We start from the raw sequence: 14,002 nt of genomic DNA on the forward strand, positions 1-14,002 counted from the left end.
TTAATTTAATTTAATTTAATTTAATTTAATTTAATTTATTTTATTTTATTTTATTTTATTTTATTTTAATGTAACATGTGCCACATATCTGCATTTTCAATAAATACAAAAAACTTATATTTTATTAATTTTATATATAACTTATATCAGATGCACGCTCATATATTATCGCTTATAATTATTCAAATAACTTCAAAAAAAGTTCAAGAAGTTGAAGGATAATACATTTATATTCCAGATCTATAGCTTTACAATCAAGTAAAAATAGAAGTACCACAAAAACTTTACGCAAAGAATCATGCCAATTTATCAATAAGTATTATTTTCCCGAATTACATCCAGAAAAGATAATGTTTATTGATTATTTAAGATTTATTGAAAATTATATTACATGATAAGCTTATAAACTAGATTACAATATAACAATATTTAATTAAAAATGATTTATCAATAACAAATTGAAAGAACGGGGCTAGCAAACAGAGCTAGGAATGCTTGAGTTGATTTGCTATTAATTTTCTATTTGATTGATATATACATAGGCATTGATATATCGAACTATATGATGTACTTCTACACGCGCGTAGCGTGGACTTAAAAGCTAGTGTATTATAAATTAGTAATAAGAACAAACGTTTCGACCTTTAATATGGTCATCATCAGTGGCCAATGTACAGATGTTTCGAATTATTTAACTGGAGAACGCAAAACTTAGATTGATTACGCATCATAATTAATTGCAACAAAAAAAACTTAGGCAAAATGTTTTGCCAATTATTATTTAATATTATTAAATAATTCAAAATATCTGTACATTGCGCACTGTGATAAAAGCCATATTAAAGGTCGATACGTTTGTTTTTCATTACTAATTTATAATATAAATCTTAAGGTGATGCTGGAGCCGTCTGTATTACCGGCATTTTTTGTCGGAACGTAGCGTCGTATTAATTTGACAGAATTAAAAATCCTTCTCCAGAATTGCAGTACATACATTAATGATTCAGGGGAACTCCGATTTTATATAGAAAACGAGAAAAAATTACGAAAGTACAGATTTCCTTATCCTACTCTTATCCCAATATGGCGTCTCGAGTTGCGGCGAGCTGTCAGCTCGTCACAAGATGTATTTCATATAAGAGATATACCATTGGTACGAACGCAAAAACAAGTTCCCCTGAATTGCACAACAATAAAAACATCGATAAACCCCCCAAATCAAGATTTGGAAGCGTAATATAAAAGTATGATATCGATGTGTATCGTGCGTATGTGTGAGTGCAATGTAGCGTGCTATCCTTGTCTATATCTTTGTCTATACAAGGACAGATATAGTCGATAACATAGAAAATGGTAATTTTGTCGGTTATACAGACGGCTCCAGCATCCCCTTAAGTACTAAAATCCAGTTTTGTTAGCCCTGTCCTCTCAATTTGTTTATAATAATGCAAACGTGCTAATATTTACTTTTACATATTTATTTATTAATTTCTATTTAAATGTTGTTATCAATATATGCACCTCCTTTGTCTTGGTTACTGCTTTATAAAGTTTTGGTATTTGTCAAACTAACTTCGTTAATGTTTCTGCTGATATTTTATTCCACTTTGTGTTTTACTTGTAATTTCTTCCATGTATTTTCTTTGTTTGTAAAAAGCAAAAATTTTAATAAATAAAATAATAGCATAATACAATCGATTTAAAGATAATTAGAAAGAGTTTAATAAATATTGTCTTAATAATTTAAATTAAAAATATGAATAATTATAACCAATATACAATAAAAATAGCCTAATTAGCAGTAAAGACTTTTTAATCGACTGGCAATGATTTTAAATCGCTGCAACTATTACAATCGTCACGACAAATCGTCACGCATTTTCGACCATGCGGATTGTCGCAACGATTACAATCGTCATGACAAATCGTCACGCACTTTCAACCATGGATTTTGGTCATTCTAAAATTGATGCAATTTAGATGCTTATATTATAAGCATTGTATTTCAATAATTTATTTTTAGCAATAAAATTAATTATTTAAATAGGGGATGCTTATAATATAAACATATCTAAATTACATCAATTTTAGAATGACCAAAATCCATGGTCGAAAATGCGTGACGATTTATCATGACGATTGTAATAGTTGCAGCAATTTATAATCATTGCCAGTAGGGTCGATTAAAAAGTATTTACTGCTAATTAGATTAATTATTAACTGGCGAAGTATAAATGTTACTTATTCGGTTTTAATAAAAATAGCGTCAATTATTCTAATAAAATGTTACGTGTGCTAACAACAGTATTACACTTACTTGGGTTTAATAATTGAAGGAAAATATCTGTCGTCCTCAAATAATTATTTATAGGCGCTATAGTATATACACAGTACAAAATTTTGTGTATTTTTGTTAAAAATGGACCTTGTTATAGTTTTTGTGTTAAAAATGTATTTACTTATTTGTTAATTTAACTAATTTTGATTAGGTTATCTGATTTTTTTGTGTTAAATTCATATTTAAGTAAATCAAAAGTAAAAATAACACATTTTATATTTAATCGTAAGATTAACATAAAAATAATGTATGTTTTGTTACAAAAATATCCTTTTCATTTATATTTAATATTATACAGATGTCTGTTGTACATACAAAAATGTTAAATTAACATGTTTTTTATTTATATTTAACATTATACAGATGTCTGTTGTACATCAAATTTTCGTTCACATATCATCAAACTTTTCTTTATTTTAATTGTGTTAAATTATGGACATAATATTTGTGTCATAATTTGACATATTCACATTATGTTAAATTAACACAAAAATTTAAGTGGACCGTTTGGGACATGTGATTTATGTTATATTTAACACAAATTTTTTTACTGTGTATGTTATGGTCAAAATCGAATATGTTATACTCAAAACTCGAAACGCGGCATTCCTAGGATTGACTGGCCAAGTCTGCGGAAGCGTCCAAGCGTCTTGATTAAACTAGATTCTAGAAATAGATTGGGTGATAGATTAGTTTTTTTTATACGGGAAAGGGGCTCCGCCTGTGGAACTTTCCCACCTATTTGTGTACTGTATTGTGTACACGGCTTTGACCATCATAACATATATGTAGAACAAGCATTCATTTATAACCGTCAGTCTTCGAAGCAACATCAAGTCAAACAGACATTTGATCTAGAAGATTAGAAAATTGAGTGGTATTTATTTCTTAATTTCTATATTAACTTCACATATAAACAGTAAATAAAACATGGAAATTGAAGCACGCAGAACACCGATACAAAGCTTTTACGCCGGACAATCAATATTTATTACAGGTATTTATTACAGAAGTGCAATGTATGCAATCAAGTAAAATAATATTTTTAAGATAATTAAAAGGCTATTAACGTCTCAAATATTCTTAAAACGTCTTTGAAGCTAGTATTTGGCTATCATTTGTTCTTCCTCAGAATAACCAAAGGATATCCTAGGATTAAAATGTCCACAAAATTTAAATTATATATTTATTTTGAATGTTCCTTGAATTTCTCCAAAAGGCATTTTCAAATAACATTTCGTGCTATCTGGTACATATACAGGGTGTTATGTAATATGCGGACCAGTGCTCGTGGGCAGATAGAGCGGGTAAAATTGAAAAGTCCTTTACGTTTTGTAAGTTTCTCAATAATTAATGAGAAATTAATTAATACAAATATCAGGAATCAGGATGCGTCGGTGCGATTCGACGAAAAGCTACAGCCCAACGTTCACTTTGTTAGGCGCGTAGCGAGGCATTGGGAGGAACGTTAAATAAATAATAATGGTTATACAAGAGCGACATTCGTGCATTGTTACTTACAGAGCACTTTCTCCTAATATTTCGCCACGCGCGTGTAGCAACGTGACAGCCTGTATATGTAGGGTGCTTCCGCAACATACACATCAGTATGACGGGTTGCCCATTCGAGCAGGCGCGCATGGTCGTTCACAATTGCGTTGACTTCGGTGCATCACCTATAATCACTCGTATATCTTTTTTACAATAAAATGAACTTTGTAGCGCCCGAAGTTGCAATACAATTGTGACGGATTTCCGTAGCAGTAACGTTAAAACAGAAGTCGAGATGACAATACAGGTTATGAAATAAATTTTATTAAAAAAACGAAAGACATCTTCTCTCTTACGAAAAAAGCTCGTACCATAGTCCATCATAATCATTATATATTATAATTTTATTACTTAAATTATTTTTTGCACACAATGTTTATGCACAGGACAAAAGTCAGCAATTAGCATATGTGTGCAAATTTAAATTATAAGTCGGCTAATAAATTTCATTCAATGTAAGTTTAAATAATGGCATAAATCACCCTTAACAAATCTTACAATATTTATTTTGTTACATTAATAAATAATTTATCATTAAATTGATAGTTAATTTAATATATCAATACTAATAAGCATTATATAATTCTTTATATAAATGATGCTGCTGCATCTTAAAAATCTTAATCTTAATCTCGTAAACAAGAGGTTTATTAGTATAAAATACACATTTTAAATATGATGCTAATGAATAGTTTATATAAGACAAATTATCATAATATTTAATGAATACTTTTCAGTAATAAATTCCTTGTAGATTTATATGAGATTCAGTAGCATTATTTACATAAAGATGTTTATTAGCATCAGTATATTGAATTAATTATTAATGTTAATGATGAAATATTAATATTCTGAAATAAATGTTGTTAGACATAAGGTCCGCTGATAATCGTTTTCCCAGCTTTCTTTTTAAGAGAAAAATAAGGCATCCCTCGTTTGTCACGTTTACTTTATAAAATGTATTTTATACCTTGTCACTTTGGCTTCTGTTTTAACCCTTAAATGCCACCCGGGGTCCAGCCGACCCCAGACCCTTTAGAATGATATATTTTCAAATGTTCCCGCCAAATATGGAGCTCATATTTATTTATTTATTATTTTTTATTTTTTTGATTTTGGAGCCAACATTTTAACTGTTGGCGATCTTAATTTTTTATACTATGTTGAAATTGAAAGGAGGGGGTTCCAAAAATGGCCGTTTTGTGCTCCGCTGGGAAACCTGTGAAACATTTTTTTCCACCTTATTTAAGGTTGAAATAAGAAGGAAATAATAGTCATTTACCCAGGAAACCACGGGAAATATTTTAAAATCTATAATAATGTGTTTAAAACGTCTGTTAAAGTAACTGTGTTTGAGCGGTTTGTTGCGGGTTGAGCCACACACACACACACACACACACACACACACACACACACACACACACACACACACACACTAATTTAATTTTACAAATCTAATTTAAATTTAATTAAATTCAAATAAGACCTTTATACGTTCTTAATGAGGCTTTTAAGGCACAGCGCGCGCGCATCTGGGGCTGGATCCTTGAATTTATTCGCAAGAAAAACGTATGCGGAAATTCTGCTCTTATAAAAAAGTTGAAAGTTGATTAACTAAAAGCCATGCGATCAACTTGCAACTTTTCTGTAAGAGTAGAATTTGCGCATACCTTTCTCTTGCGAATAAATTCAAAAATCCAGCCCCTGTTGTAGCTTGCCGAAATTTTGCGGTTTCAATCAACAGGCAATGTTTTTCAAACGTTTTGTAATATGTGTTTAAAACTGATTTTCAAATATTTTTCAAACGTTTAAAAAACATTGTCTGCTAATTAGGATAATAATGGGATTAGAGAATATGGTATCAACAGAGAATGAGTTATAAGATAAAAAAAAACGTTTATAAATTACAATTATTGTGTTTATATTGGTTTGCTTTAAATCCAGTGGTACAAAAAGAAGATAAGTAAACTTCTGATAAAATTAACGAAATGCGCAACACTTGCGCAGTAATCGAATACATAAAAACAAATATTAATCGCTAGCAACAAAAAGATTGATGCAGTTGCACAAAATATTAATCACCATAAAAACCAAGAATACAATTTGCTAGCTCAAAAGAATAAAAATAGAGACATTTTTTATATACTTAATCAAACTGAACCCTTATGGAAAAATACACTCAACTTTTGGTGTTAACCGTTAAAAAAACACCATAGAAAAACTCTTAAAGTTGGGTGTGATTTCGGACCAATTGAAGGTTAACCATCATTTGAAGGTTAATCTTCAATTGGCGGTCCGAAATCACACCCAACTTTAAGAGTTTTTCTTCGGATGATGGTTAACCTTCAAGTGATAGTTAACCTTCAATTAATGATTAATCCTTAAAAAATGACGGTATAAACCCTAAAAATATGAACCCTCAAATGAAAGTAACAAATATGGCGTTCCAATGAGAATCTCTTAAGGAGGGTGGTTAGTCAAATCAATTTGATAAGAATTAGTTCAATGGAGAATATTCGTCTATGGGAATCTGTCGTCCATATATGCCAAAGTTGAAGATAATCGTCTGCATGGTTGTCGAGTAATTAATTATTGAAGTTATACTCTTGTCTCTCTCTTATACACGGGCGACACAGCAAAAATGTTACCTAACCTGTAATGTAACTCTCGAAAGCATATTAAAAATGATAATAATTTAGTGAAAATAGGTGCAAATAACTCTTTACATATTTAGGAAAAACTTTCTCGAAGACTGAAATGATTCGTCTTTATAGTTATCAAGAAATTGTAAAAATAAAAAAAACAGGACCACATTTATTATTTCCACATTTCAATGTGGATAATAACGTATTTGGGTTTCAATTGTACAAACAACTCTTTTTAAACCTTAAGAAACAGCAATTAAATGCATTCCACATATTTATTTGCTAAAATTCGTTTATTTCACGCGACGAAAATCTAACCTATATGCTTTCCCCTTGCCGCGCCGCCTGCCTCGCACCGAGAACTAACCAACCTCCTTAAGGACGTTCTCCGGTCCTTATACTAGAGAAAATCGATTTTCTTTAGATTTTCTTGAAACTGTGAATATACGTTAATTTAGGTGTGCTTTATGCGTGGTATAAATTTCAGTACCTCTTCCGGTATAAAAAATAAAGATACTGAGCCTCAAAGTTTCAACTTTTACTAATGAAAAGGTTTTTCAGGCCAAACGGTAAGAGATACGAGGTTGGCCAAGAGGACCAAAGTTGTTCCTCTCGTCGAGTTCTATAAGGAAAAAATGCCAAAATTAAAAAAAATTAAATTTAAAAAATTTTTTTGGTAAAAATTGAAACTTTGAGGCCCAGTATCTTGATTTTTTATACCGGAAAAGGTACTGAAATTTATACCACGCATAAAGCACATCTAAATTAACGTATATTCACAGTTTCAAGAAAATCTAAAGAAAATCGATTTTCTCTAGTATAAGGACCAGACAACCCCCTTAAGGACGTTCTCCGGTCCTTATACTAGAGAAAATCGATTTTCTTAGGATTTTCTTGAAACTGTGAATATACGTTAATTTAGGTGTGCTTTATGCGTGGTATAAATTTCAGTACCTCTTCCGGTATAAAAAATAAAGATACTGAGCCTCAAAGTTTCAAAAAAAAAATTTTAATTTAATTTTTTTTTAGTTTTGGCATTTTTTCCTTATAGAACTCGACGAGAGGAGCAACTTTGGTCCTCTTGGCCAACCTCGTATCTCTTACCGTTTGGCCTGGAAAACCTTTTCATTAGTAAAAGTTGAAACTTTGAGGCTCAGTATCTTTATTTTTTATACCGGAAGAGGTACTGAAATTTATACCACGCATAAAGCACACCTAAATTAACGTATATTCACAGTTTCAAGAAAATCCTAAGAAAATCGATTTTCTCTAGTATAAGGACCGGACAACCCCCTTAAGGACTCCGCTCGCTGAACCGGATTCCTCGCCTCGATCCTCCCTCTCGGACGCTAGCTGCCGCAGCTCTCCCTTTCCTGGCGGTGAGCTCTCCCTGGTGATCTCTCGCTCGGTTAGTCTCCAGAACACGCGCCGTAACGATCAATCCGTCAAGAAAGAAATAACGGACTCGACACGTTCGAAGAAACGTAAGCAAGTGCGGCCATGACACCTAACGAGTGAGGAAGGAGGCGGGGGCTCTTTGAGAGTGGCGACTCGCGCGTCGCGCCATCTAATGTGAAACGATCGGGCGTTGTAAAACGCGAAAAGAATTCGAGCGCAATATCTGAACAAATTATTTAATTTTTAATAAGTCCAATTATTAATATTTATTTTCATAATTGAACTTATTTTTTATTTTGATAAATGTAAATACAAATATCTTATTGTATTAATATTTAATATTAATAATTTAATTAGTTGCTTAATTTAACTTCTTGTTTAATAAATGAGCGGATGTAGTACTGAAAATGTACCTATTATATAATATTTTAATTTTCAAAATTGTCAAATTACAAACAGGAATTTTGTTGTGACTTTTACAGTTATAAAGTAACTATTTAATAGAAATGGAAGCCTAAAAAAATTAATATTGTAACGCAATTATTATAATGCTCAAATTATAAAATATTTACATTATCCATGTCTGTCAATACAATATAATTTTTTATTCATATTGCATTCTATATAATGGCAATGTTATTATATATTTGACAGGCAAATCAAAATAGCTTTGAATCGATATCGAAATGATGAAATATCCATGTCTTAACAGAAAATACATAATTTGCCTGTTTTTCGATACATATATATTTAAAATGATTAAAAACCCACATAGCATGCATATCAAAAAGACGTCCCGAAGATATCCCGAGAAGATATCCTATCTCCTAAATATATCTTCGGGATATCTTCTGGACGTCTTTTTGATATGCATGCTATGTGGGAAGCCAATGACCTACATAACTAAAACTGAAATTATAAAATATATGTACGATGTAGACAGTATAAAATAATTAACATAATTAAACATGCAGATTTGTGGTTGATAATGACAAAATTCAATAATAAACCTATAACCTAACAGACTACAACGCAAGACTAACATAACTCGCAGGTTTATTAAAATCTTATGAATCACAATTTTTGATTAAATATGAATATATGATGGGTCAATGGGAACACTTTCAATTAAATAAAAATTTAATTTGGGTGTTAATTAAAATTTTATTTGTTTCAAATACAAATAAAATTTGAACTCAGGATGGTTAGATGCTTATTAAATATTAATATGATCCATATATGCGCCTGGACAAGTTAAATCCAATAGCAAGATCTTATTTAAATTTAATTTCGATCCAAATTTGGAACATATTTAAATTTAATTACTTTTATATTCAATATTTGGTTTTTATTTGAGTTTAATTTTGTTCATATAAATAACTAATATAAACCATATTTAAAACATATTTAACTCTTTTCCGCGGGGTCTTTCGTTTTCTTAATAAAATTTATTTCATAACCTGTATTGTCATCTTGACTTCTGTTTTAACGTTACTGCTACGGAAATCCGTCACAATTGTATTGCAACTTCGGGCACTACAAAGTTCATTTTATTGTAAAAAAGATATGCGAGTGATTATAGGTGATGCACCGAAGTCAACGCAATTGTGAACGACCATGCGCGCCTGCTCGAATGGGCAACCCGTCATACTGATGTGTATGTTGCGGAAGCACCCACACGTACATATGTATGTCACTTTGTTATTTTGTCTTATAGGCGGTACTGGTTTTGTTGGAAAAATATTGATTGAGAAACTGTTACGAAGTTGCCCCGATATTTCGACGATATATCTGCTGATACGTTCAAAAAAAGACAAGAGTCCCGAAAGCCGATTAGATGAAATGTTTGAGAAACCTGTGAGTATCTCGGAAACAATATTGGAACGTGATGTGTATTTGTAAATAATCGCTATTCAAATTTGTAATCCATATAGCTTTTTGACCGAGTAAAAAAAGAAGTACCAAATTTCCGCAAAAAAATCGTAGCTATCATAGGCGATCTCGATACAGAAGACTTCGGATTGTCAGAAAATGACAAGAACATACTGATAAATCAGGTAATTAATTCAGATTATCAATATCATTAAATTGTCTATACTACTACATTCTAATACAATAAATAATGTATTGCATATATATATTTATAAAAGCATTACATTTTACATATATTTAATTATAATTATCGATGCAATTAGAAATAAATTGTGCACCTTTTTCTAAATATCTTTCCTACTTAAAGCATGTATATTTATTATAGGTATCCATAATTTTTCACGTGGCAGCAAATGTACGGTTCTTCGAAAACATCAAAACTGCTACGATAATAAACGTTAATGCTACCGCTACCATCTTAAATCTTGCAAAGCACATGCTAAATTTAAAAGTAATTCCTTTTATCTAATATGTGTTCTAGTAATAATAATTGGCACAAATTATTTATATTTTGCAATTTTCACTAATTTTAAGGGAGAAACATAAATTACGCTTAATGTTTATCTTGCAGTCATTTATTCACGTGTCAACAGCCTATGCGAACTGCCATGTGAAACATATCGAAGAGCGGTTCTACTCATATCCTATTAATCACAAAGACCTTATTACGTTTACACGTAACTTACACGAGAACATAATTGAGGAAAAAATATCTAGGTAATTCTTTGATGCTCAATGTGATAAAATAATTAAATGTATATTAATAAAGAAAGATAATCTATCGTTTGGCTAGAATCAGTTCACAATGGCCGAATACATATACATTCACGAAAGCGATTGCGGAAGGACTTCTGAAAGACGAAAGCGGAAATTTGCCAGTAGGAATATTTCGACCTGCAATAGGTAACAGAATAATTATAAAAACTAGCAATTTTTTTTGCTAAAGAATTTATTAAATAATATTTATATTTAATTATTTTCAACTTCTTTGCATAATTATGTGCTATAAAATTCTATAATTGTAAAATAATAATAAACAATCGCGGATGTGTGTGTGTGTATGTCGCGTTTAGCTAACAATAAGTTTGATTCTCGCGAATCTACAAAACCAGGAATAATTAAGATTTCTTTCAGTTTCATCTAGCGCCGAGGAACCACTTGTCGGATGGATAGATAACATGTATGGGCCACAAGGTGTCACGGTGTCTTTTATGACTTGGTATCACAAGATTTTTTTCTTGTAATCCCGATGTTAAGGCAAATATAGTGCCCGTCGATTTTACGGTAAATGCTTTGATCGCTAGTGCGTGGAACGTCTATAATCAATTCAGGTATGATGAGATATTTAACCAACATCTAATTTACATAAAATTTTACTCCTATTATTTTTTGGAACATCAGATTAGAACATCAGTTAATGGCATGATAATGGTTTAACTTCATAAATTGTTTAGATTATCTTTTAAACATAATTTTTAATGACTTATTATACATATATATATATAGATTTCTTAATGATTGTTATAAACTAACATTATGAAGATATAACAATTACCTAAATATGAAAGGTAACATATCGAAATAGCAAAAGAATTAGCTAGTATTCAGTTGCAATTATCATTTACCTGAATATATCATAAAAATATTCTATAATAAAACTATTCCAAAATACTATAGTTTGTAGGGGGGAAAGCATATTTTTAAATAGCATGTTACACTTGGGCGAATATGTGTATTTAAATATATTAGCTTACAATATTAGATATTACCGTAATCACAGAACATTAGCATATGATTATAAATGACTCTGATATGTAAAGAATTATAATGTACAACATAATTATGTTTAAATAAATTTATCTTGTAGGAGAGGCAAGGATACATTAATTTATAATTTCGTGTCACCAGTCGATGGACCTACTTGGAATGAATACCGTATTGCATTTGTCGACATAAATAAGATGTACCCCTTGTATGATGCCATATATTTTCCCTTTATGGTTTACGTCCCACATAAAATACTATATAGAATTTGCGTTTGGCTCGGTCATTTCCTTCCGGCTTTACTTATAGATGCTGTAAGCATCTGTATAAATCGTAGACCAAGGTATTATCACGTAAATTTAAATGTCGTTTCTCTTACTTGAAGCATATATTACATAGTTTGTATCGAAACCAAATAAAATTTTATCTATAATATGAAAAATTATAATGGTTTTATATGCATTTCAGAATGTGGAAGTTATGTAAGAAGGTCGACAAATTTTCAAACGCGATTCAACCGTTTTGCACAAATGAATGGAGTTTTTCAACTGACAATGTTCAAGCGATGTGGAGTCATCTGAGTGAGGAAGATCAGAAATTATTTCAATTCAGTATGGTTGGATTTGACTGGACAAAATATTTAATTGATCATTATATGGGCATACGTCTCTATCTTCTAAATGAAGATAACAGTACTTTAGAAATTAGTCGTATCAAGTATAAGAGGTAACAAATCTTTTTTTAATTTATGATTAATTTTGTTAGCTTAAGTTAATTTTTATTAATAAAAAAAATTCTTTAATTTTAGACTTTATTGGATACACCAAATACTGAAAATTGTTTTAGCCTTTGCCGTTCTTTGGATTGTCTGGCTCGTATTTACAGTTATATGTACATAATTTTTACATGTTTGTTTTATATGTATGTTTTATATGTATTAGTTTCCTTTATATTGAACACACCTAGTTTAAGGAATTTCTTTCTAATGTTGCATGTATATCTTGCCAAATATATAACTCAAAGTAACTTTTATATAGATTTAGTTATTGTCAATTGTTTGCTAAACAGTTGTTAACAGATAATAAAGAATTTAGATGCTATACAATCAAATTAGAATAAAATGTCATTTACAGTCAGAGCTTGGATCTTAGTAGCCTAATATTATTTCTGTGTGTATACATAGTATGTATTACATACACAATACACATATTTTCCAACCTTAGTAAAATCCCTTTTCTCTTTGCAATAAATTCTTTACATAGTTATTTAGATGCTTAGCATTAAAGTTAAATCGATTTAATTAGAAGGGAGAAAGGGGATTTTATTACTCCAACGGGAACTGTATTGTAAGTCTGATTTAGTCGGAGCGCAGTTTATTAAGGTTGGAAAGTATGTGTATGTATGCACACAGAAATAAGATCCGAGTTCGGACTGTAAATGGCATTTTATTCTAATTTGATTAACAAATAAAGTTAACAATAAATATTGAATACAATTTAATTTCAAATTTATTATATATAAATTCTATATTATAATGTACAATTATTGGAAAATAAATGCACTTAGACAATTGAAAAGTTTTTCTCAAATGTAAACGTGCAAGCCTAATAATATTGTTCCACCTGTTGTGAGCGAACCGGTAATTATACAGCACCTAACAACAGCGAATTGCTTACCGTAAGAAATTCAACCCTAGCGACTGAAACCTTAGTTAGCATTCCATCTGAAAACCTGGTTGCTCGGGCTCTATCCGATGCAATCCAACCCCGAAGCCAAAAAGCGCTGACAATTGAAGGTTACGAATCTAACTCGGGAACAATCCGAGTTAGCAACTGGACATCGAACCGACTGTAATAAAAGCCGCCGATAGGAAGATCGGGCGGGCAATTTCGCGACAGTACGCGTACCCGTCACCCGTGCTGTCAAATGATTCACGCATTATCTATAAAGACCGAATTTTCTAACTATAATCGGATTTACAAGAAATAACTCGGAACCAGATTAAAACTTATTTCCTTTTATTAAATTTGCATTAAATTTAATCTCGAGTGTTGACCATCTCCTCTCTTCCGCGGATTAACGAACCCCTGAATCGGGCCCCGAACATTCTACGGCATGGCACAATTAACACACCCGCGCTGAGAGGGCCATTAGGTTCGAACCTGATCGAGCTGCTATCGGAAGAAATCGTAAAGCATTCTCTTTACGACAAGCCGTTGTTTGCAAATGGATAGTTTAGAAATTCGAAGCTGAGCCATCGAGTCATTTGAACGTACTTGCTAATATGTTATGAGAGATTTATAAAAGCGCTGCGAATAAACATATATGTTTATCTCAAGAAGCTTTCAGTTCTCATTTCTCCACGCGAACGTGA

At 31.1% G+C, this 14,002-nt stretch overlaps 1 long non-coding RNA gene and 1 pseudogene across 1 annotated transcript; one reads left to right on the forward strand and one right to left on the reverse strand.

Annotated features, from left to right (window-relative positions):
* Positions 1-351: 351 nt before the first annotated feature.
* LOC139784501 (uncharacterized) lies at positions 352-2,603 on the reverse strand. Its single transcript, XR_011721582.1, has 2 exons — positions 2,318-2,603; positions 352-1,641 (listed from the first exon to the last, which is right to left on the reverse strand). It is a non-coding gene; the product is annotated as an uncharacterized lncRNA (long non-coding RNA).
* Positions 2,604-2,849: 246 nt separating this feature from the next.
* LOC139784496 (fatty acyl-CoA reductase wat-like) lies at positions 2,850-13,205 on the forward strand (annotated as a pseudogene).
* The last annotated feature ends 797 nt before the right edge of the window (positions 13,206-14,002 follow it).

This window comes from Temnothorax nylanderi, unplaced genomic scaffold (genome assembly GCF_030848795.1).
Source record: "Temnothorax nylanderi isolate EJ_2023f unplaced genomic scaffold, tnyl_v1.0 TNYL_tig0636_pilon, whole genome shotgun sequence".
NCBI lineage: Eukaryota > Metazoa > Arthropoda > Insecta > Hymenoptera > Formicidae > Temnothorax > Temnothorax nylanderi.